We start from the raw sequence: 23,459 nt of genomic DNA, 5'->3' as shown, positions 1-23,459 counted from the left end.
TGTGTGTGTGGCAAACTGCACGATAAAAATGAAACTCTGTGAAACTCTGATGTAGTTTGACAAAACAACTCAAGGTCCACTTACTAGCTTTTTCCAGAGCTTTCAACCATAATGTATGACATGGGTTGTGTGTAATATTCCATACAAACATGCAATGTGGTAATGACATAGTTCATAACAGTCAAACGGACCGCGACCAAGGCAGCTCTGGAATGTGAATAACACTTCTACATATACAAAATTCAGTGATTTTGTCACCTGAACTAGTTGCTTAGCATTTAGACATTATCAGACGATGCCAGTAGAGCTGAGGTTGGCACAGGTTACCATAGTCACGTGTCTCCAACTGGCAAGGAGGCTCTCAGGAAGCAACGTGGTAATTACAGCTCAGTGAGTCCAAAAAGATACATATTACTGTTTATTGACAAAAGTCACATATTCAGTATTTTACAGGTAATGCATATTAGGTGATTTTGGACGCAGCCATGGCATTTATTAGCTGATTGCTCAGTTATCATGGAGATGGAACTGATGACATGCAATAAAATTAAGCCACATTAATTATTGACCTTAGAATAAGTAGCTTAAAAAAGCCAGTAAATGGACATTGAGTTCGGTTGGTATTATTTGCTGAACTAGTATTATGAAGCATGCACTGACATTTTAAAGAATTTGTGAATGTTTTAGAAAATGTTTGGGGTTTGTTTAGTGGAGGCTTTTATACATTGTAGCTAGGATTTACTCAATGCAACATTGCACTCTAAAAATGATATGATTACATCTTTTAAAGTGCCCATATTATGCTCGTTTTCAGGTTCATAATTGTATTTTGAGGTTGTACCAGAATAGGTTTACATGGTTTAATTTTCAAAAAACACCATAGTTTTGTTGTACTGCACATTGCTGCAGCTCCTCTTTTCACTCTGTGTGTTGAGCACTCTGTTTTAGCTACTGAGTGAGACCTCTCACTTCTATCCCATCTTTGTTGGGAGTCGCACATGTGCAGTAGCTAGGTAAGGATCACATCAGCTAGCTGTTTGTTTCTCTAACTTCAGTCAGTACAAGGCAGAATTAGCCGGGAGACTTCTTCTAAACAAGGGCGCACTTCCAACTTTGCGTGGAATACCTGCAGAACAGGGACATGTAAATAGTTGTTTTGTAGTCTTGTAGTGTTTTGCCATTGAAAAGCAAGTTTGTATGCGTGTGAAAGCACCAGTTACACAAAATAACACCCCAAATCCCAGAAAAAAGTGATTTTTTTCATAATATAGGCACTTTAAAAATGTTTTTAGAACTGTCACAATTTTGTTGTTGCTTCAAGTCTATTACAGTGTGAAATATTGCTGTGGAACAAAATTAAATGACATTTTGGGAATAATGCCATCCAAGTGTTTGAAGTTTCTTTGCAGTAATCCAGACAGCATGCACATGATTCGTTGAATTTATTCAGCGGGGTTGAGACTGCTCTCGAGAAAACATCAATTACAGTAGATTGTTCTGGTGGTGTTTCAGTTTAGTACGAGTGGTTTGGCTGAACCAGCAAAGCAAAGGCTGCGTGATGCGTGTTTAGTGAGTTCTGACACGGTCCAGATCTCGGTTGATCCTTCTCTATTGAATAAGCACATGTCTTTGGGGACAAGAAGATTGATGCTGCTCCCACTGAACTCTGGGATATCCCTGTCGTTGGCTAGGCAAGATTTCGGGGTTTGTGGGTAATGGGGGGAAACCACTTCCCTTGCTTGTTAAACAAGACCATTAAAAGGCATTATGAGCTGGCGTCTAGAAAGACTTTTGCGTGTCATTGCTTGCATCTGTTGGAGGGTGTTTCTGGGCTCTCTTGTTTCTTTTGATTATAATTCCGCTCCAAAGTGTTACAGAAGTCAGTGGAAACACTGAGAGACACAGTGAAGAGGAGCCCACTGTGCAACGAGACGACACGTCAGACAGTCTAACCCAGGGTTCGGCAATCTTTTCATTATGAAGTGCCATTTCAAAATTTTCTTTTTAATCAGTGTGCTATTTCAGCATTACACCGGCCATCGTCTACTAAGCCTGCTCAGGCTGTGTTTTTTATTTTCCTCTATGCCGCATTCTGTGAAGAAGGCAACGAGTACTAGCCAATCAGAAGCAGGGTAGGGCGGGTGGGAAAAAAGTCAATGAAACTACCGTAAATAACAGGCCTTGCTATTGCCATTGGCTGTGAAAGAGGTCATTTGGCGTGCAGATTGGAAAAAACTCCATTGGTTGAGCTACCGCGTGCCTAAGGTTGCTGACCCCTGGTCTAACCTTTACGTGAACCATCATTAATGTTAGTGAAGCTTTCAACTATCAAAACTTTAGATTTTGACAGTACTCAGCACTGCTACAATGTATAATCTGACACATTTCGAACTTCAAAGCTTCTCCCTGCTAACATGCAGCACATCCCATGATCTGAGCCATCCAAAGCCATGTCAGACCCTTCAACTACAATCACAATCACATGTTGTTCAGGTTACAGTGGTGGAATTAATGTTCAAGTGGGGGAGGAGGCCTTTGTCAGCTGTTCCTTTATGGGTCAAGAGAGTTGCACCAGCTTACTGTATTTGTAAATCATTTTTTCACTTTTGTCTACAAAGTCCTTTCCATGTTTTCAGTAACTAGTTTAGTGGATTACACTGCAGTCACATAGCTGGTTCGTAATGTGGTCATAAACCATCGAGTCTCTTGCTATTCTTTGAATTTGTCTGTGATTTAAGATTTATTTATTGATGAGGACAATGCACATTAATCAACATTTCTGTAAATGTGCTAATGTTAGCCAGCTGGCTCATTTTCAACTGTAGACCTAGTTTTACCTAGCATGCATGTCTTTATTACTGGAGCCCCCGGAGAAAACCCAGACAAACACGGGCAGAACATGCAAACTCCTCACAGAAAGACTCTGCCTGGACCTGGGATCGAACTCTGCAGTGCCTACTTGCTTTGAGGCAGCAGTGCTAACCACTAAGCAACCGTGCTGCCCACAGTGGCAATAGTCTGACAATTTTTGGCAACTCTCTAATCTCATAAACTCATCTCTCCTCACACCGGAGTCGATACTGCTCATAAGGCTGATTTAGTGAGTTGTTTAGTAGCTGTTGACAGTGTTTTCCTCTTTTAAAAAAAAGTTCTACATGCTGTGCTGTTCGATTGGGTCTGATTTGGTAATACATTACTCTGAAGTGACTTTACACAAGACTCAGATTCTGCGACGAACATCTGGTGCAACTGGAATCAAATAATGGAAAGGATGAATAAGCCTGCTGGATTGTTTGCATTCATGTCTGTTTGAATGGACAATATTGATCAATGGCTCCTCCCCAGTTTCATACTGGGGACAACAACAGTCTGCCAGACAACCACTAACAAGTGGTGCATGTAACAGCAGTTTATTGATTACACATACATTTGGCTTTGGATTGTGTGGATTGTAATTTCTTTTTTAATTTCCTGTGACACATTGTGGTTTATAAACTTGGCGTTATAGCAGGACTTGAATTCTTGGACGACTTTTGCATAGGCTTAACCCAACGCCGTAGAAGCTACCAGGAACCCTGGAACCAAGTTCAAGCTGCGGGTCTGGCACACAGTGGAGAAAAAAAGGGGGTTAATGTGATTAAGGTTGTGTCGGAATAGAGACTTCCCTGTTAGAACTTCCAAGGAAGAGGATTAGATTTGTCATATGCACAGAGGAGCCCTGACTGTGGTTGTGCACACTTCACTGCTCAGGAGGAATCCGTGAAGCGAGTGTCCGTGTTGTTTGGGATGTTCATTGGACAAAGTAATATGAGGGCAGTGTCAGCTGGAGAGGTACTGGGCTCAATTCCCAGAAATATCACATATATGCACAATGCACATGGATAATTACCAGAATGCTTGTATAAGAGAAAGAAGGCACCAAAACGCAGAAGATGTAATGTAATCTGCGCTGTGCAGTTAGATTCCAGTATGGGGGGGCCATTAAGTATGCATGTTAACACAGAATGAGGATGGCATTGCTCTCTCTCTCTCTCTCTCTCTCTCTCTCTCTCTCTCTCTCTCTCTCTCTCTCTCTCTCTCTCTCTCTCTCTCTCTCTCTCTCTCTCTCTCTCTCTCTCTCTTTTCCAGTATACCATCATTCCAGTGGCAGTGGATGGCCCTCTTATTAGGTCAGCTGAAAGTGGAAAATTAGCACAATTCCCCCAGGCTGGGATTTATCCCACATCTCTTCCAATTAGCTTCCTGGGCTTCTGGAGATAATTGCAGTGCACAGTGCAGAGACAGGAGCTCCCACAACCTCGCTAGTGCTGCTGCTTCTGCTGCATTCCTGTCTCCATTCCACACACAGTCATGCACTTCCTCACAGAGAAAGAGAGAAAAAGAAACTAAGGGAACAGAGAGAGTAACTATAAGATCAACATCCCATCTCTACTGGTTAATCCAGCTTGGAGGCGGACCCATCCCTTGAGCCTGGTTCCGCTAAGTACGCTACCGAGACGTTTTGCATGTGTTGTCATTTATAGCGCTATCATCTTTAATAACGGGGAGGGATTAGCGCCATTGCCTTTTGATCTCTCTAATCCGCACTCCTCAAAATCCCAAACTTTATCAGCTTGCCTCTCTGCTGGACCCGCTGATCTGCTGGGAAAGACAGGAATTGACCTCAAAAGAGGCGCTGTCCTGTGAAATCTCCGACAGGTGACAGCAGTAATTCACCCGCGGAGAGAACAGTTGGCCTAATGTGGCCATCGGAGATGAGCCTGTTGGCTTACATGAGGCTGTTGTCAAGGGAGATTAAAGGACTTCATAAATATGCCCTTCCATTTTGTGGCGCCCTATATCACCGGGCTGCATTAATCAGCGCTGGCCATCCACAGCGCAGTAATTGCATCTGAAGATGAAAGCCGGGGAACTTCATCTTTCCACCTGCACCATACATCCCATCACGGATTTGTCACATGTGATTCATGTCAAATATGGAAATATGTATGTATATATATAGCATATATCCTCCTCCCAGCATCCATACGCAAAAAGAGAACAGATAACAACATTTATCCATTATTTAGTCATACAGTAGGACTTACAATAACATTAGGACTAGTTGAAACAATATATTGTAGTTGTGGAACCCTTTTCGATGAATATCGTTGTAGAACATGATAAATTAAAAGGAGCTAACAGAAATGTTTTGTTCTTGCTTACAGCGTTGAAAAGCAATAAGCAATAAATGAAATCCATACAGTAAAAAAAAGAAGTTAAAACAAAAGAGAAAAGAATAAAGTTTCCTCCCTTAATTCTTCCACAGTCCATCATCCACAGTCAGGAGCAGCGATACCACCGGCTCGCCTCGCTCTCTTCATTAACGTGACATGGACTCCCTCCCCGTCGCATCCTCCCGATTGATGTTCCACTTTCGTCCGTGGCCCTCTCCTCTCCGCCGCCGCGCTCTACATGGAGAGGGAGCAGGTTCATGTCAGCGTCTGAGAGCAGCGGCTCGTGATCGCACACCGGAACTAATTAACGAGCCAGGCCTCCGTTTATGTTAGGCTAAGCAATGTTTAAGAGTGGAGGACGACAGGAACTTAATTACACGCTGCTGGAGACAAGAATAGCCGCTAAAGGTTTCAGTGTGCAAAGTGTGCAGGGGGCTCGCAGCTCCGCGAGGCTCTCGGCCGAGGCTCGCGTGCGCTGTCACTGAGTGGATATTAAAGTCGTGTGTCACATTGTTTCTCTCGAAGATTTGCGAGTATCGTATTTCTTGTGGGACATGTGCAGGGTGAGGCACATACAGTAGATTTATCCCCCCCTCTCTTTTTTCATCTTTATTCATAGGCCGCATGGCAAAAGATGTTCACAGTTACATAGCTGTTGACTGGTTGTGCTGAATGACCACTGAGTATGTACTTACTGGACACTAAATACACCACTGGCTCTGACTGTGTGTAAAGCAGCTTTGGACGATATGTTGGGCTGTACCACCACAATGTGATTACGTTTTTAGTAAGTTTAGTTTAGTTTTGAGTTTTTTTATTTAGCACAATTTAAAATGAGAAATAAAACAAAAATCACATAATGTATGGCGCAGGGAGAAGCAGAAAACCCAATGGGCTTATTGGTACTTCTGCTGTCTGTGTTGTCCTTCTTGAACTCCCTTCTCTTCAGGAAACAACAACAAACTTTGAGCTAGCGAGCTACACGCTGAAAATGGCAAGTTTTGAATCAAAATTGGGATGATGCAACAAGGCAGGCCTGCTTGGTTCTTTCGGGGAATGATTGTAAAGATTTACAAAGAATATGTTTACGGCATTTACGCTCTAACTGGGACGTTTTGGGAGTGATTGCTGTGGGCGAAGTACACACAGCGATACACTGGTATGGTATTATAACCATGTATCAGCTAATTTAAATATCTCATGTTACTGTATTGTGTGAACAGATAACTTCATTTAATATTGTATGTTGCGTTTTCTTTTGCTCTTACACAGTGCTGTGGCGTAAGCTCTGGCAAAGCGAGACTAGGTTGAGGTGGTCTTGCATTGCCAGACCTTCCTCCACCGCGGGGTCTGGCTAGTCCACACAGCATTCCTGGATGGGAGAAAAACATGCTCTGGTTTATTGGCATTTCTTTAAACCAATCACAATCGTCTTGGGCGACGCTAAGCACCGGTGCGGCTGCCAAATAGCCTCGGGAAGGAACTTGTTTTGGTGGAACGTGTACGTTCAAAAGTAGTTTTAGTCGTGCAACAGAAAACTCTGATTGGACAGATAGTCTAGCTAGCTGTCTGGATTTACCCTGCAGAGATCTGAGGAGCAGTTAACCAGAGTCCTCACAAATCAGCCGGAGGTTAGAACACCAACACAAAGACAGAGGAAGAAGAAGGACATCCGCCCTAAAGAAGGACAGCAAAATTTTCGGAAGCAATGGGGCAATCCTGGAAGTGGAAGGTCGAGGATATAGACTAACCTCAACCTAAGTAAGTGTGTGTGTGTGTGTGTGTGTGTGTGTGTGTGTGTGTGTGTGTGTGTGTGTGTGTGTGTGTGTGTGTGTGTGTGTGTGTGTGTGTGTGTGCGTGTGTGTGTGCCTGCGCAGATATGCACTAAAGGACATGCATATATTTAATAAATAAAACAAAATATATACAAATGAAACATACATGCATTGACAACACATACATATATAAAAGCAGATACAAAACAGCAATTGAGTTGTCTTTTAAGATATTTATTTTCCTAACATTTTATAGAGGATTGTTTTTTGAAATGCCCTAATTCCATTACAGTCCTTACTCCCAGTGTGTGCTGGTGTGTCCTGGTGTGAGCAGCAGGACCCCCTCGGGTTACGTGGAATGTGTGTTGACCTAAAAGGGGGCTGCAGAGGTTGACAGGAAGTGAGAAGGAGGTTAGCTCGGGGAGCCTTCTAGAAAATGTAGCCGCAATAAAACAAAGCGTGCTCTTGAAAATACTTCACTGATGGATTTACAAACTTCAGGCTGGAGGAAAGGAAGTCCAGTTTATTTGAGATGCTTTTTTTTGTGGTCACAATATACGCAAGAAAAAAATTATGTGGGATGATTCAGTTGAAGAGTAGAGAGTGCAGGAGGCTGAGGGAGGAAACTATTAACGGAGGGTCCTACTGTATGATAAATTGTGAGCTGGGCTTCTGCCCCATATTTTTATCTTCTTGCACTTTAGCCACAAAGCCCCAGCCCCCCACCTATAGAGATGTACATAAAAAATGCATGTGACTTTCTGCACCTTTGCATTTCTTCTGTTGAAGTAATAATGTGCAACTATTCTTAACCCTTGCGTTGTCTTCCATTCGACCATTCCTTCTTTTCACTACCATGTATAAACACCACTAACACCAACTTTTTACTAGATTTACACTTATTTTTGGAATTCATGGTCAATAAACCTTATTTATAGGAAATTATACCTAATTCTTGAGTTAAAAAGCAGAAATTATGAATTCTTTAGACTAATATTAAAGGAAGGATCATCACAGAATGGCATATGTCAATGTTCAGTCGAGATACTGATACTGAAATTTCTGTTTCTTTTCTAATGCTAAAAATATTTAACAAAACACAAAATTCAATGAAAGTAGAGATTTTTGTTATTCTTGCGAAGCGCGACGTGTGGAATCATCCATGTTATTTTTGGGTAATTAATATTAGGTAGTTAAAAAGAAAACCCATATTTCTGATATAGACATTTAGACAACGGGTCAAATTTGACCCCGAAGACAACACAAGGGTTAATAAATCCATAACAGTGGTTCATAAGAGCTTCCAGACTTGCTACAGTGTGAAGTGGTTTCTATTCCTGGGATGTGCATTCACGAGATCTGCAGTAATAACTGGTTTATGATATATAAAAGGGAGGGAAATTACTTTACGTCAATATTTTTCATCTGCCCTGCTAAATGTAAGAAAAAGAGAGTCTTACTTTGAACATGAGGGTAACGTTACTCTGAACACACCAGAGTCTGCGAGTGGATGCTGACAGTTTAATCTACTTGTGGAAACATTTTTTTGTAACTTTGCCCAGTGAATCCAATGAAAACCACATACACAGGTTTATTTTGAAGATGTTTATATGGGTGATATACTGTGTAGTAAAACGGTATGCCATCACTGTGGTTTTATGTTGAGCCATAAAAGCTTGACCGGTTCGTGGCGAAATCAGTTTATGCGGAAGAATGTGGAAAACTCAACTCGGTCACATGCTCTTATTAGTCCAACACATATTTAAACAGTTTGTTTATGATGTTGCATTCCAGGGTTTTCGGCACTCACCGGGACCTCATCTGGCGCCTGGGTTCAGCAGGAACCCTCAGACCAGACTGGCTGACTTCTGGCCACATGTGACGGACGGAAAGGAACGCATGCTCCTCGTGTGAACGCACGGTGGAAAGGACGACTTGGACGTGTGAGTACCGAAAGAAAAAGAAACTAAGATAGAAAAGAGCACTGTGTGGCCGGGTTAGCTCACCTGGTAGAGTAGGCGCACATATATATATATATATATATAGAGGTTTACCCCTCGACCAGTGGCGGCGGGTTTGACTCCGACCTGCGGCCCTTTGCTGCATGTCATTCTCCCTCTCTCTCCCCTTTCATGTCTTCATCTGTCCAGTGGAAATAAAGGCCTAAAAAATCTTTAAAAAAAAGAGCAGCACTGTGCTTTAGCTTGGGAAGGGTGGTCAGCCTTTTCCTCCTACTTCCCCTCACAAGAACCAAGAACCATTCTGGAGAAGTTGTTGCCAAAGCCGCAGCTCTTATAGAGGAAACCGGGCCCAGCTGTGACGCAGCTGCCTACACTTGACACTCCAGCATCGCTGAATTATTGCATTCAACGTGGTGTCCTGACCTGGACATTCAAGCCTCAATTCTCCTTTTTTATCTGCAGCTTAGCTCGGTCAAATGTATTATCTGCCAGCCTTGTTACCTTGGCACTGCGTCACCGTCCTGAAACAGGGAGCAGCATTGTTTAGCGTGATGTGATCCGTGCCCACTTATGGCTGTCAACAGAAAACCACATGGAATTCCCCCCGTGCTTTGGTAAATGTCGTGTCTGAGAAAGGGAAAGCTTAGAGACATGACTTTTACTCTATTGCAGGCTACTGTGTGGATTTGTTGTCGGTTCCGCAGCACACAGGATGTGATGCGTATTTTTGTCAACCAGTGATCAGCGAGCGATCTAATTACACACTAATCAATCACAGTGTAATGAGTCTGTGCCTGGCCGGGTGTGGCCCGCTCCAACCCTAATCCACTGCATCTGTTGAAGGGTAATTCCACAACCCCGCTTGCTTAACTTCACACACCAAACTTTTACTTCTTTCCCATACGAGTTTTCTATCACACATGTCCTGTGCTCTGGCACTGAGGAAATTAAGGGGTTCTGATGTTTAGCTTTTGATGGAGGGTTAATGTTTGTTTTTTTACTTCATTGCATAGTTCTTTCCCCATCTTCCCACATTTTTATACATGCAAAATTAAATTGATAGCTAACAGATAATAGCTGCAACACGCAAAACTCAATCAACCATCAGATAAAAAACATTAAGACCAGAACAAAATAAAAATGAAACAAAAAAACAGCAAATACCAAAGAAACCCTCACCCATACCTTACTGCAAATCTTGGACAAGATTGACATATTTTATTTTACAGGTTCTTTTTTTGGTGTAGATCTTACTCCATTTATGTATGTGCTCTCTGGTTGCAAAGGTAAATGTTTCCATGTCTAAAGTTTGTTATATGGTTAATAGCCATGCATTTATGCATCCATGTCTGTTAAAAAGTGTCCCCTGATTTGACCTTTACTAGTAGATTAATACCCAAGGTATTTTCCATTTTCACAGGTTCTTTTAAATCAAATATACTTTATATAGGTTTTCCCAACCTCTTCCAAGAGAGGTAATCTTGACGTAACAGAACAGAACATTACAGTATGTTACAACTGCACTATAATCGTAATCTTTCTTTTCATTTGTATTTGTGCTTTTATTTCTTGATTAGAAAGCCTACAGTCTCAGACATTCTTTCCCACGGTGAGAAAAAAAACGGATCAGTCTTCCATGTGAACCAGAGGGCCGTCCCTCAGCAAAATGATTTCTGAAAAAAAATTCCTATATATGTTTTTAAGCCGTAAGTGAAGCATAGCAAGGTATATAACTGAGAGCAATGAATGCATTAACTTCATAAAACATCCCAGTTTGGGGTCAAAGACAGCAGGAGAAGAGGGAGCTGCTTTCCTCTATTTCCACTCATATATTTCTGATCTTTTCCTACATCCTACAAATCTCCACCAGACAAGCTCTGCAAAGGTTCTCTTATGTGCTCTTTTATTTTCCCTTTTCTTTCAACTCCACTGTGTTAGTGTGGTTCCTTCATGACATTTCTGTAATTAAAGCCAAATGGCATATCCCTCTATTAGCCCCGGCAGCTGCTTGCATTTAATTCCATACAATCAAAGTGTCCTGTTCAGCTGCTCGCTGTCACAGCTACCAAAAGCCATTTGTCACAACAGGGATAAAAGAAACATTTACAACCATTAAAGATATTGCTCATGTTGTTTTACAGAGTTAAGACGTATTTAGGGAAAGAAAGACAGACATATAACATTTCAAAAAACAGTGGTAGTTGCCGATTATACGTCCATACACCGCAGAAACCACCTTTCAAATGAATTTCTGTAGTGCCGCGATGCTGGTGGAGCCCCAAAGTGAAGTGTTAGAGTCAAAGACGTCCCGGTTGGGAACTTTAGAAATGAAACCCTGTCAGACACATACGCACGTACAACAGCTTAACATTTCCAAAGTTGACACTTGTGGAAAAAATACAGCCAAAGTGTTACCTGATATTCTGCACCCCTGTGTCATAGGTTCCTCCAGATGGGCTTTTTCCCCCCCAAAAACCTTGTGACCTTTAGAAAGCGGCGATGGTGTGTGATCCCATGAACACCCCCAAAGGTCAGAGCACAAGCTTGTTTTTGTTTGTGGACCAGTTTTCTTGTGTTTTGACTGGGTTGCATGTGCGCCAGCTATAGAGTGAGCTCATACTTTTTATATAAATGAACTCATCACTGAAGCTTATTAGGGCACAGAGAGGGCAGAGAGCGCATGCTTGAGTCCAATACCATGATTGTCTTTTCTCTACTGCTTTTACATCTGCAGAATCACATCTGGTCGTTTGAGACAGCATGTTCAGCATCAAGAGGGGCGTTGCATAATATCATAAGATTTTTTTTTTAAAACCTCCTGGCCTTGTTACAAGGGAGAAATACAAGAATACAGGGGTTATAGGATAGAAAAGCACATCACAGGAGGCCTGTCTCTTAGAATGAAATACATTTATTTTCATAAAAAGAGTAGTAATATGAAGCCTCTTAAAACTGTCTCACTGTGGGCAGTTATATTCCACTGAGCAAAATTATAACATTTTTTGGATTGATTTTTAATGCCACCAGTGAAATGAAAGCCAAACTGATCCCATTTCTGGAAAACTTCCTTATTTTGTTTGACAAAGAAAAAAGAATTGCATTGAAATTAATAAAAACAATTTCCACAATTCTCTATTTGCTGATAATTTCCATTCTGAAAGTCGGCCCATAGCATTGGACGCAGTAGGGAAACTCTTCAGCGCCAGGCTTGCCCTGTATCCTGGAGACAAGAGGCCTAAACACTTCAGCTTGGATTTAGTGCAATCGTTAAACTATTCTGAAGTAATTACGAGCTATTAAATGAAGAGTGGGGTTGCCCTGTCGCTGGTGAAGCAAAAAGTCACTCCACATGAAGGTGATTTCAGGAGACGCAGGGGCCTGTGTTCCCTGGCCCCCCACACCTTTTACACACACATACACACACACACACACACACACACACACACACACACACACACACACACACACACACACACACTGGGACGATGAAGGCTAATGACACGAATGTGCACCAAGGCTGCTTAACATTTAAGCATGGATACATGTACAGTTAAGTATACACACACAACGACATGATCGCATACACATCACAGACTAGTATATCATCCCATCAGAATTTGCGAAGCATGATGATTTAGTTAAGTGTCACATTAAGTGAACCCGCTCATCCTTTAGTCTGAATGAGGGCATTAGGCAGCAGCCCAAACACACCATGCAGGGCTTTTATACTCACTGCGTTTTAACACTCACACAAGTCGCATAGGATGTTAGGAGAATAGAAAAATGTGGCTTCGAGTTCAAGTTAGGGCTTGGCAATATATATGACATACGATATATATATATATACGATACGATATATGAGGCTAGATATTGTCTTACATTTTGGATATCGTAATTTCGCAATTTCCTGGCTTTATTACATTACATTACTGTAAAGTGATGTCATTTTCTGAATTTACCAGACTGTTGTAGCTTTTTTTTTTATTTGCCTTTACCCACTAAGTTATTATATCCACATTATTGATGATTATGTATCAAAAACTCTCAGTGACTACGTTTATATGCACATAATTTTCTGTCTTTTGCCCTAATTCTGTAAAAGACGATATTCTGTCTAAGCTGTTTGCATGGCTAATGAAATTGATTATTCCACTAATATTCCCGTTCACATGTAGCCGTGCAAAACAGGATTTTTTTTCAAAGTTTCCCAGCGGTGGAGGACTAGTTGGACCGTGTGAACACAGCGTCCCTCTTTCATTCCTTCAACCAGCTTCTTGAAAAGGTCGGCGTAGCGATGTGTGCACATATCCAAAAACCTGTTGATATCCAAGTCTTTGATAAAGTTTAAAAGTAACTGTGTTTCTCCTTCTTCTCGGGTCTGCAGCCTTGCAAACTGTCGGCTGGTTGGTTTGTGTACAGCAACCATAGCAACGCACAGAGCTGACCGTAAAGGCTGTTTTACAGTTGTGCGGAGGCTCCACGCAGAGCTCCCACCGTAGCCTACGTAAGTGGCCTGATGTTTATACTTGTGTGCTGGTGTGTGTGTGTCGAGCCGGCATGTGTGTGTGGGGAGTGGTTGATAGAGCGAGGGAGAAGTGAGAAAGTGACGGTGATTTGCTTCGGAGCGAATAGCGACTCTAGAGTCCTAGTGAGAGAAACAAAGAGTCTCCCCTGTTCTTTGTGACCACGGTGGGAAGTCTGGAGCAGGAGAAGTTAACCCTCTCCTTGATCTCATGTTGTTTATGGAGAAGGAGAACCAGGAAATGAATCGGTGGAAATGCAAGCTACTAAGCCACAGCTGAGTGACGTGCGTCACTGCGACGTGTAGTTAAATTTTTCGAGAGGTGCACGTCAGGCTACGGCGTAGTGTCCGGCGTAGACGCAGAGGGGTCTGCGGGGATCTGCGGGGATCTGCGGGGCTACGCCGTCGTTTTTAGGCACAACTATAAAATGGCCTTAAGCCTGCGGTTAAAAAACCTGATTGAGACGCATATTCCGAATGCACTGTAAACATGTCCAAAGAATGCCTTTAAAACCCGATTAATACCGGAATATCCCACGTGTTAATCAGAAAATGTTATATTCAGACAAAGGCTTTATGCTGTTTACATGACCTGAATCAAATTTGGAATATTGTCATATTTGTAATAATAGTGGAATATTGGTGTGCATGTAAACGTACTGAATGTTGTCATGTTGTAAAAGCAGCAGTAGTCAACCCTACAATATTGCCGCAATATCGACATTGATGTATTTGGTCAAAAATTAATTTTTGATTTTCTCCATATCGCCCAGCTCTAGTTCAAATACCTCATACATCAACAACTCATACAAAGAAAAAAGAGATCACAACGAGACTCAAAGATAATATTCTATTTTTTCCGTGTTACCAGAGAAATATGACTTGGTGATGGATCGGTCAGTGAGTCAGTATGTGATCAAAATACAGAGTAAGAATTCATGATAATCACAAGAACAGCTACAGAGAGGGCTGGGAAAGAGAAAACCACCAGGGTAGATCCAGTCACCACACCACCACACATCATTCCCGTGGTCCTGCTCCTTAAAACACACACACATACTCACACACACACACACACACACACACACACACACACACACACACACACACACACAGAGTGTTAGGTGCTATGGCTCTATGCAAGTGAAAAGGAGCGGAGAGGAACGCTTCAGCCAGCAACCCCTGCAGTATGATCACACCGTTGTTTCTAAAAAAGGGATCCAGTTTAAAGGTGCTATAATCAGTATTTTTTTATTTTAACAGTGGCTCAAATGAATATGTGTAGGCTATGTGAAAGGTGTTGTAGTAATGAAACTACAGAGAATTATTACTGGATTCTGCAGTTTCTCTGAACTCTCCAGAGCTTAAAAGCTTTTTTTTTAGCTCATTGTTTGGGTTTTCTGGCTCGCAATTTTACTATTTTTAACCGCTCTCATCAGTGTGTTTTTAAGCAGCAGGCAGCTGTTTTCAGAGCTAAAGCTTTAAACCCCCCCCCCCCACTGTGTGTTACCTGCCGAGCACCAAACAGCAGATAGAGAAAGTTAGCAACTAGCTGGTCAGATATTTCCCCCAGGAGTTGGTGGAGACCAAAACAAAGCTAAAAGGTGAATATATTTACCAGAATACAACTCCAAATGAATACTAATGTTGCTCCAGCTCTGCTGGATGTGTAAGTAGGTTCAAGTTTGCAATGTCAGTGTTGTGTTCACAGCTTTTTGTTACTGTTCCCAAGTGGCCAGAAACTCAGTTATTGCATCTTTAGGAAGGAGGGAAGGAACTCTCGGTTAATTAAGACATAACCTTACAGAAGGCATGTCACACACATAAACAAAGAAATATGGTTGAAGAGGTCTTGGTGGTCAAACTCACAAAAACATGGCGCTGACTGACTGCGTGTTTTAATTCAAGTTAGCCATCTGAAATGAAGTTTCAAGCCGAGACGGAGGGCGAAAACTCATAACTGGATCCCATCTCGTGGTTCCTGTAGAGCAGCAGCAGCCCAGGCCTCTCAATGAAAACGCGTAACCTCAGTGACATCTTATCTGATTTCCCCGTGGCCCCCAGTGTCAGACACGCAGAGGATAAGCACTTCACTCATTCTGCTTCATCACTCAGAAATGCCCTCTTCTTCTCCCTGTGGAGACGGGGGTCTAGAGTTGAAGCTGCTGGTGCGATCAGCGTGTCCCCGTGCTGACATGATGCTGACCACAGAGAAGCTGCTCCAGACTACCGGACACATGTCTTTCATTTGGCTTTATCTGTTGACACATCCTGTCTGCGTTGCATGCGAGGACAGCATTACGCAGCGACAGCGAGGGCAGAGACACCAGACTGAAATCTGAACTCGGTGGGGAACATTTTCTACTGCGCTGTCATATTACACCACGGTCAGTAACATCACTAAATTTGGCTGAAAAGTGAATTTTTATTTTTTATTTTTTTATACAGACATTCATGATCCCCAGAAGATGATCCTAATGACTTTGATGATCTATCTAGTATCCAAACAGTGCTATATTACATCAGTTCTGTAATATTTGGTTTAGGACCAAACACCTGTAAAATTAATGACATTTCCATCAGCCTCAGCTGTACTTTGTGTTCAGTGCTTCTAATAAGTAAATGTTAGCATGCTAACACCCTAAACTTAAATTGTCACCATGGTAAACATTATGCCTTTTAATCAGCATGTAAAGGTGCTGACACACGCGGCAAGGAACTAGTGACGACGAAGGCCAAAAGTGGCGCCACCACACATCACCTGTTTCTTGGCCAAAAAGTTGCACTTATTGTATACACACCGCACAAAACTACAGTCGACTGCTAACCAGTACGTACATAGGCACAATTTATAGGGGGGATGGGGGGGTTACAACCCCCCCCCCAATAGTCAAAACTAGCCAGTGCAACCCACCCCAAAAACCTATTATAATTTCCTTTACATAAATAAAGACATTGAAAGACCAGAAATTGATGCAGAAAAGGCACAAATTGTTGCCGACAAATTCACCAGAATACAGAAAATGAACGCTAAAAATTTCACCTTTGCTCAAAAGTGGAGATCTCAAACCTCCCCCAATGTTGAACCCTAAAGTTACACCCTTGATTACGTAAGTTCTGCGCCTGCATGAGAGGAAATAACTCTCTATGCCAGCAGGAGGTGGTAATCTATTCGTTATTAAAACGGGGAAGCCTCATATACAAACTGTATATCAAAAACGGCATGTTTTTTTTGCATTGTTCAAATCAGGCAGCGCTGAGTACTTAAAATGATGTTGAAACAACAGTTTTTTGTAACCACTGTAGTACAACTTTTGCAAATTTTTCAAACACAATCCCATTTTTCTCATAGATGTCTTGACGTCTTTTGCCCTGAAAATCAGTAAATCATCATAGTACAAATTTTGCCTGCTCTTTCTTTTTGGCTTATTTTCATGTTCTGTAATTCCATTCTTTAATCTATATTCATCATGAACCCTGAAGGATCCTTTGCTCCTCACTGCTCTGTTTTCTACAGAGAAAAGGGGCTACCTCGCATATGTATGGATGTCTTGGCAGAACAAGAGCTGACCTTCAGTGCTCTGATGTGGTGTAGAGAAGTGACCCGCCCTCCCACACGCACGCCTCCCCTGCTGGTCACTCATGAATATGCCTCTAATTGAATTCACTGGAGACAAACGAGTGTTAATTGGGAGGATAACGATGACCGCAGCCAACTATTCAGAGGCCGGCCTTCAAAAAGGAGGAGGCCTCCTGCCCACCGCAGGCCTGTTCTTCTCAGCAGGAGGGGGTCTGTGGGGGGGCTGAGGGGAGGTTGGGGAGGGGGTGGCTCTACAGTCCTTTGTGCTCCTTTTCTTTGGGAGGAAGCAATAAAGCAATAACAAAGCCTTGGTAGTTGAGTCCTCTGTGCTCTGACTCCCCCTACGCTCCAGTGTGAAAGAGGAGGCCCTGTGACAGATCATAACCACTAACAACAACTAGGCCTGTGTGTGTGTGTGTGTCTGTGTGTGTGTGTGTGTGTGTGTGTGTGTGTGCGTGTGTGTGTGTGCGTGTGTGTGTGTGTGTTTTATTCTCAACATGATCACATCCTCAGAGCAATTCTTCAATATTAGGTTTTAGTCTTTTCATGATGCAAATGCAGAGCAGCTATGGCATAAACATATCAATTATTAAAAAGGCTCATGTGTCACCACACACACACACACACACACACACACACACACACACACACACACACCCAACACAGACTGTGAATATGGGCTTTCATTTTACACAGTATGAATCAGCCTGCAGGACCTTTGCCAGTTGCTTTGGATATTAACTTTGTTTCTTTTATTGCAATCCTATAGTAGTCTATCAATATATAAAAAGTATAAAGGCAAGCAACTTTGCACTCACTTGTTATAAGTTTTTTATGAGATAATATGATCGGAAAAGCTTAAACACTGAAAAACACGTGGAAGTAAACAATTGCAGGCGGCTCGGTTTTATTCATTTCTGTGTTAATTAAGATAAAGAAAAGGTGTGACACTCTCGAGGGCCAAAAATTGTAGATTATTCAAAAACCAAAAGCATTGTGACGTTCATTATCCTTGTTGTTTTGGACTGCTTCTCCAGTACTTCCCGTAGTAATACTTGAATCATTGCTTGAAGTGGGCCGGGACTCGCTGGTACACAATGAGCACTTCTACATTTCATGGTTGTTGGTGGTGAACTTTTTCTTGCACACTTTTACTCACAAGCACTTTAATCAAGCGCTATCATCACATCTTTCATTTGTAATACTTCGGTTTAAAAAAACCAATGCCTTGCAGCCTTAGTAGTATTGTGCGTTTGTTATTGTTAGAACAGAAATATTTCTTAGTATCTTTTATTCAATGTAGAAATTATAAATGTAATACTTAAAAATAAAGGTAAAGCTGGGGGAGGCAGTTTATTTTTGTCGTTGTTGGGCAAAAATTCCAGACTACAAATAGTCTTTCAGAATATTGTAATTCCAGTGGTCTGAGAAAAAAACTAAACGTCTGAATCACTTCCTTGGCTGTTTTTAGGCTGTAGTAAATCTAGCCGTCACAGGAGACTTTGTCCAATCACAGGTCATTTCAGATAGAGAGCGTTCCTATTGGCTCTTCTGACAATGCAGATGCCTGTTCGCCATAGCCAACAACTTAGAGCTGCAGCTAATTCATGGGTAAACTATTATATAAGAGCATTTTTTGTCATCCATGTATATACAGTACATACAGGAACGAAATTGTATAAAATAAAGAGGTCCAGTTTATTGTCCAGGGAGTGGACATTTTCTGTGAAAACAGTCGGGACAGCTAGTCTGCTGGGGTTAGCCTTTAGCCTGTCATGGTTCCGTTTCCTCTCCCACAGTGTAACAACAGGTCTTTAAACACACCAACCCGATAATCAGCCGTCGTACAGTCTGGCGAGGTCGGTGACTCGAGTCTGTTCGGTGTGTTCCGTGCCGTCGTCAGAGGAACCGTCGGCCTTCATTTGGGCCGATTTGACATGTTGAATTGGAAGGCGATGACCAATCTGATTGGTGGAGCGCTGACCCGGAAAGATGAGCAGGATGAACGTGACTAGAGTTTCTCAAAATCTGACGAAAATCTTTCAAACTGACCTTTGTCGATCTGAAATGAAGACAGATTCAGCAACTGCACGGCCTATTTCTCGCATAAAATGTTTTTAGAAACGCGTTCGTCCAATCAGCTGCCAGTTTAACTTTTTTGGGCGACAATACAGATTAGCGCCACCTGCTGTTATGGAGACGTATTACGTCTCGCGCACGCACAGAACGTACACTCAAGTTGGTGTCGCTTCGGTGTGTTCCGAGGCACTTTTTTGACCAACTCAGGGAGGCAGTCAGTCCGACTGCCTTTTCTGCTTGGTGTGTCAGAGCCTTTAAGTAGCCTTTTGATAGGGAAAGTGCTGACACATGAAATCATGAGGCGTGTTTGTGTGACGCCGATAACCCAGATTTGCAGGTGTGTAGGAGAGATTCATTCAGGAGATTGTTTGAGGAAACGAGATGCCGAGAGCCTCGAGCGGGCAGTATGTGCAAAATGTGTGACGTGTGCCAGGAAAAAACCTAAATAGCCAATAGACTAAAGAAGACAGACATGAACAGGTGCTTTGAACTTTGGTTTGATTAAAGTGTTGAACTTTTTTAAGTCAGTTGACTCACACGGTTGTGTAGCTAGACATCCCAGTATCAATACACATATTAACCCATGCTTCCTCCCGCTTGTGGTGTTCCTGCGTATTTACTAACCAGCAGCTATGAAAGCCCACCTGTAGTGTTCTCTGTCCTAAGGTTGTCTCCGTCATGCTGTCTGGCCCTGTACCCATGGGCAGCACGGTGGCTCAGTGGTTAGCCCTTCTGCCTCACAGCAAGAAGGTTCGAATCCAGGTTGTCCCGGGCCTTTCTGTGTGGAGTTTGCATGTTCTCCCTTTGCTTGCGTGGGTTTCCTCCGGGTGCTCCGGTTTCTTCCCACCATAAAGACATGCGTGCTAGGTAACTAGGACTACAGTTGAAAATTAGCCAAGTGGCTAACACTGGCGCATCATCAATCAATAATCAAATAAAATAAGCTCATACATCCATGCCCTGTACCCATACATCCATGCCCTGTACCGGGGTTAGCTTCTGTTTCGGGGAAAGGGGGCTTTTCATTCTCCTTCACCTTGTTAAGGTAAGCTAGGTTAGCCTCCTTGTGTGCGCTTCTCAAATGTACTTTAAAATTTGTGGGATTTTTTAAGGACATTTACTTGATCATTTTATTTTATTTGAGTTAGTTTTGCAAACAGACATTACAGTTTTAGTTAGTTATTGTTTTTTTGTAATGCCTCGTTTTTATTTTTATTTTAGTTAACGACAATGTTTTTTCCCACCTAGTTTTAGTTATTTTGTTTGTTTTCGTTAACGATTATAACCTTGGTGCATGCCCATGCTCGCCTGATGGGAGGTGCTAGACAGAGAGGCAGTTTTTTTTATTATTCTACCTGTACTTCAAGCACTGACTGATAAAACTTCACATTATACTGTTAGTGCGCTTGGCGTCTTTTCCGTAACTCGTGACACTTTCATTTTTTTTTTTTTAAAGCCGAAGCTGAATTCCGAGTGCACTGTAACAAACTTGGCTTAAAGTATGGCCATTAAGATCATCTTCTTCCAGTTGGCTCACTAAAAATAAGTTCTTATTCTTTTTCTCTCCTATGGGAGCACAGCAGCACTCAATCACCCCCAGCATGACCCTGGACTATGGCATGAGTTCAAAGCTGCACTGGGCCTCCGCATCACCCAGAAGAGTCTGTCCAATCACCTCTGCGTCCCACTGCCGAACCTTGCTGGCATCTGTCTTCTTTCCATATATCACAGGTGAGCGTTGGCCATAAAGGGGATTACTCTGCGGGGAGACTGTGCATCCATTTCCACCATTAAACCGGATTCAGGTGCTGCCTCTTCTGCTCTCTATAGGTATCCAGTGAGTAATGGATACCCCCGTGCCTCTCGCTGCCCTTTCTTATCTACTGTAAAGCCTGGAGACGCTCACTGACTCACACAGACAGAAAGACACAGGCACACACTCGCTTACTCAAACAGGAACACTTTGTCACTTTTGGTTCCCGTCTGGAGGCTTTCTGGAGTTTTATACAGGAGATCAGTGTTCAAAAGAGGTATTTTGGACCATGACCCATTACGTGACGGATTGGCCAATGCACTGTAACACGTCCCTCATCCCTTGTCCTCCAGGGACTCATGAAGACATAATGTGCTCTCCAGAATTTTGCCATAAAGGCTTTGCATTTAATCTCAGCTTTATTTTACAAATCTCTGTTGATTTTTTTGTTTCTTTTCGAATAAGAATTGGGTCTAACTTTGCCGTTGGTGTCTGTGTGTTGTGTAGCTGCGAGACCACGTTGGATAGTCGATAACGCTTCAGTGGTCTCACGGTGCTAAAAGCCCATGTTACAGGGCTGTGTCTAAACACAGGAATGATTTTCACGGCTGAGAGGGCGACTCTCCAAAGGAACGTTAGTGGTGGAAGACGAGATGAAGGGACGGCTGAGTTTGACTATAACTCACAGTGAGCAGAGAGAGGAAGGGATATGGAAAAGAAAGGATATGGTATCATCAGGTTTCAACCTTTTACACTGAAGCAAACATATTTAATAATGTCCTCTTAAAAAGAAGTACACAGCCAAGTTTGAAAGCAGATTACAGTATAGTGAAAACACAGAGGACATTACAATATTTAAAGTATTTTCAGTGGAAAAACTAAACTAATTAGCCAAAAATGCAATTGCTTTGGTTAATAATTACACTCATCAAAACATAATCCCAAAAGTCAGTTTATTCTTTCTGTCTCTTTATTTTCGTCTCTCGCCCACTCATTCAATCTGTTTTTCTCTTTGGAATGACTTTGAAATGTTTTCCAGTGGGATTACGTATTGCCAACTGTACTCCATTTCATCGTCTTCCAATATCTGTATAAATAAAAGCTATTACTTTGGAGTATTTCTACAAAGTGGGATCTTAACCATTTCCAAAGAAGCATTTAATCCCAATTACTTTTTTTCTTCTTTTCAAAAGCATTTTCCAATATTTTGTATACCTATATTTTTAGCCATGGCTCTGGGGACTGATATTTCAGTTTGTCTGTCAGTCCACCACTTTGGTCCAGGATGAAATATCTTAAGAACTATCGGACATTTTGCACAGATATTCATGTTCCACATGTTCATGTCACTCAGGCTCAGAGTAGTCATTAATTAGGACTTTTACAGCAAAATATGTTTGTCTTCTTCTTTGCTAACATCATTACATTCTTGTGTGCCGTATGAGCATTTTGTCTCTAGCATTAGCGCTAGTGTTTGCTGGTAAAGAAAAGAAAGTTTACCGATTTTCAACCGACTCTGTGCACTGCTGTACATGCAGATGAACGGCGCCAGTGGCCAGGGGTCACAGTTTACCCACCAGAAAAACTCTGCAGATGACTTGTGGCAGTCGACTCAAAATCGGGACATTTCCATTTTTAGAGCTTAGCTTAGCAAAGTGCCAGTAAATCCATAAACGACATGGTTATTAGCCCTGCATCCTCCCCATCCCCTCTGCTTTGCCTTTTTGTCCAAATTTTGTAAAAAAAAAAAAAAAGATGCAAAAATGCATACTCCTGGTTTCAGTCTACAAGCCAGTAGGTGACATCACTGATGCTACATCCATTATTTTTTTTAACAGTCTATAAACCCATGCCTGAAATAGGTTTTAGTGTTGTTAAATATTGTACTATGGTAAATTACTGCACCAAAGTGGTTAAAGGGAATATGAATGGCAGTTGTCTTTCATGTGCTTGTAAAAGCAGTTAGATGTTGTGAATCATCACACTGATCAGGCTGTGATAAGAGAGCAGACATGGAAAATGCTGATGGTAATGACATAATTGTCTAACGGTAAAATGTCCTAACCAAAACCTTTGCAAAGGCTATAACTTGGAAATCATGTAACCTATGGCAAGTCTCACCTTTTGTCTGCATTACAGTGGAAGAGCACTCCACTCTATTCAAACATGTCTGAAATGCTTCAAACACAGCCCTCTTGTGTTCAGTCACTCGTGCCCAGAGCTTCATTTCAAGTAATTGAGTTGAAGTAAGCCAAAGCTCAGGTAATGTGAAAGCCCCTTAAAGTGATGGCTGAGATGAAATACTGTCATCAAGGGTTGCCTGTTACATGCAACCATCTGTCGCGTGATGTCATGTCTGTGAGGTTCAACACAGCTGTGGTCCCCAGCATGGAAAAAGCTGGGACTTTCTGGATTTCCTGCCAGCACTGAATCAAGTGCATTACACCTAAATGTATTCCCACAAAGCATATGCGGTGCACTTAGGCATTTAGTGGTGCCCACTGGTGAACTGAACTTGCGGTGACGTTGGTGGAAGTAGGGAAACTGTGATGGCAGAGCTCTGAGCGCAGGTA

The sequence above is a fragment of the Perca fluviatilis genome, chromosome 9 (genome assembly GCF_010015445.1).
Source record: "Perca fluviatilis chromosome 9, GENO_Pfluv_1.0, whole genome shotgun sequence".
In the NCBI taxonomy this organism is placed as follows: Eukaryota; Metazoa; Chordata; class Actinopteri; order Perciformes; family Percidae; genus Perca; species Perca fluviatilis.
Note: the sequence above shows the minus strand (reverse complement) of the source record.